This window comes from Gavialis gangeticus, unplaced genomic scaffold, assembly GCF_001723915.1.
Source record: "Gavialis gangeticus isolate Ggan-Ray unplaced genomic scaffold, GavGan_comp1, whole genome shotgun sequence".
Classification (NCBI taxonomy): domain Eukaryota; kingdom Metazoa; phylum Chordata; order Crocodylia; family Gavialidae; genus Gavialis; species Gavialis gangeticus.
The window spans coordinates 32,460-35,826 of record NW_017729017.1 but is presented as its reverse complement, the minus strand read 5'-3'; positions in this window follow the sequence as shown (position 1 = coordinate 35,826).

The window sequence follows — 3,367 nt, the reverse complement described above, 5'->3', positions numbered from 1 at the left end:
GAAACTAAAGTGTAATTAATAGTGTGTGGTGAGAATGAAAATCTCCATCTGGCTTTGTGTATATTCATTTTTTATTGTTCTTATGTGAGCCATTCACTAGGTTTTTGCCGATCTGTTAATGCACAAGTGGTATTGTTTTCATGTCAGGGAGCAGAAGAAACACACAAGGGGTGGACAATCTCTAATTCATCAGCTGACTTGTAAGGGCAATGGGCATTATCTTCCTCTTGTTAAATATGCAATGTAGTTTACACCTGGTGCCTCTGTCCCTATCTCAGAAGTGTTTATGGCATATTCCATTTTATTGCTACAATTAATTTGTGAACTTAGCTTCAAGAACTGCCCTAGCTATATACTTTGAGCCAGAAACAGTTTTGGAGGGTTTTTTCCCCCCATTCTCATTCTGAGAATATAAAGCTCCCATTCTATGTAATTAACAGTAAGAGTTTTCTGGCTCTCCACAGAGGTTTTGTAGTCTAATAACTGGATTAGTTGTCTGAAAATGGTTGGAAAGGAGGCAAGGAGGAGACACGTAAATTCTGTTTGATTTGATTGTACAGGCTTACCTGTTCTCAAGCTGCCTCTGCACTAGATTTGTTCTTCACCAGCAGTTGCCTGCAGCCACAGGCAGGACACCTGCTGCAGCCAGAGCTGAGAATGGGAAGAGAATGGCTTCTTGAGCCAGAGTTTCCAAACGCTATAGGAAAAGGCTTTCTGTAGTTCTGGGATCTGATTTTTCACTGGATTGTACTGGTGTGAAATTGAAGTAGCACAGAGGTGAGTCAGTTTCAGAGCTATTTCAACAGAAAAGGAGAGATAAGTTCTTCATGCCGTCAAGAGCTTTTCTTACTCTAGGATAATTGAGGTTTCTTCCAGCCAAATAGGCTGAGAGAACATAGGCCTATCTAGGGCTTCTTCCATATTTCATGAAGACACTCTTCCATGTGCTGGCTACTTTGCCCCATCACCAGTCCCATTACCTCTTGGCTAGCTTCCTTAGAAGCCCAGAAGTGAACACAGAGATGTGTGGTAACATTTCTGTTTAGGACTCATTTGTTAATCTCCCTCTGTTCTGTAGGGTTTTCCCATTACAGTCAGGATTTTAAACAAGGATCTTACCAGGGCTCTCTTCATTATACAGAAGAGTAGGTAAAGGTTGCACACATTCATTCAGACAGGGATCAGTATGGTTAAATAACTGTTCAAACTGGGTTCAAGGGAGAGTAGCACTTCCTTCGCTGCATGCTCTGCACTAGGAGGTGTTGGTGGTATAAATTGTGTGGCTGGGCCTATGCAGAGCTAGGGGATAAGCCTAGAGGGAATGATCCTCTTCCAGCCATTGTCCTTGGGGAAGCCAGTGAAGATTAATTTATTTATCATGTTGACCAAATTAACTGTATTTTACAGTGATGGAGCTCTGCGGTAAATGTAAACAGGAAAGGTACAGCAGCATGGTACCAGCAGGAATTACTGCTGAGTTCCTTACCCCCACTGTGAGTCTTCAAATATACAAGGTTCCCTGGTCTGTTTGGAGCTGAGTAGGCTGAACTCTTTGTTTCCTGAGCAGATCAGAGGAAAGCCTTTGTCACAGTGGAGCAGCTTGAAAAATGTGTGTGTAACTGTGTAGCTTGATGTCCCTGGCAAGGGCCTTTCCTGCCTAAGGATGAGAGGGTCAAGTGTCTTTAATTAAGGTCTGGAGTAGGCCCAGCTGGCCTTTTAGCTCCTGTTTTGTTAATTTGTTTAAGCAAACCTAGCATGCCCTGTGATTTGCATAGCATGTCAAATCTTTCAACTTAAAGAACCTATGAATACTGTTCTCTTGCAAACTTTCAAACTGAATACTCCATAAAAACTCCTTTAAACAGCTACTCTTACAGTTGTGTTTCTTACAGTTATTTATTCCTGGATTTATATTTTACATGACAGTCTTCATTACTGATGCACCGATACATTGGTCCGATATTGGATCGACATCGATATAAAGAAAATAGTTCATATCAGAAATTGCCCTGATGTGGCCAATAATTTGGCCAATAAATGCCCTCCTGGTCAAGTGGTGGGAGCAGCTACAGGAGCCGCTGGACCAGTGGCTTCCAGACCAGCGGCATGCAGCGGTGAGAGCCATGCACCCCAGACAAGTGGCTGCTCCATCCTGTTCCTGCCCCACCCTGGTTGGGCAGCACTTGCTCCAGCCCCAGCCCCGCTCCTCCCTCACCGTGGGGGGCCTTGATCTGTCCCCCCCCACTTCCACCCCACCAGGCTTACTAGCTGCATGTAGCTCTTCAAGCTGCTGGGCTGGTATGGAAATCAGATCGGTATCAGCTGATATGCCTCCTTAAAAATTGTCTCTTAGTATCGGCCTCAAAAATCTCTGTCACTGCACTTCTAGTCTTCATTCATGCCATGTATATTTTCTGCATTCCTTTCCCCTTCATTGTGGGCTACAGTTTGTCAGTGATAAAATGTATTATTCCCTTTATAACCCACCTTTTTCTGGATTGCTTCCTGCGTAGTGCTGATGATCTCCCAGTCTACAAACACAGGGTCAAGTGTGACAACAAGAGTTACTGACTATGATGTTGCAAGTAATTCAAACAGCCCCAAAAGTGCAAGGAATTTACTTAAATAATGCACATATAATACAGTGGTTTAGTGTACATGCTCCTGAGTAGCAGGTCCTTGCAACTTACATTCCACTAAAGAAACTCCCCTTTAACTCAAGTAGCAGAGGCCTGTAATATTGCCACTCAGGAGACTGTGTTCCCTGCTAGTGACGAGTGTCTGTACATGCGTGGTCTTGTAATGCAGGGGTCATCAAGGAAAATACAGGAATCAAATATAGCCCTTGCATACTCTTGCATGCATGATCCTTGTATCAACATGCCTCATTGATGCAGTTTTGCCAAAAAAAGGAATGTGAAGAAGTTGACTGGGAAACAGTGACTTTGACCCACTCCTCTCAGAAACTAGCAGTGATAGTGAAAAAGGATGAAAACAAAAGGGCCTTATAGTTTGGTGGGATTACGACAGACTCTTACATTGGTTAAAATTTTGCTTCAGGGGGTATATTTATGGTTTTGAATGGTTTGTTTTATATGGTGATGATTGGAATGGGTAATTAATGATTTTGCTGAAAACTTAGTACAGCAGTTTTGGTAGGGTTGGAGTGTTATTGTAGCTTGTTGGACCAGGGGATTTATAAGAGGCAAGGACTTTTTCTGATGTCTTTTATTGGACCCGTTCGGTATAGATGGACAAGCTGTTGGACAAGCTTGTGGACATCAAAGCCACGTCCAGACAAGTGAGGCTGTGCGGTATGTGGTGTCCTAGACATGTCTGCGGTGCCACATAACACACATTCAGCTGC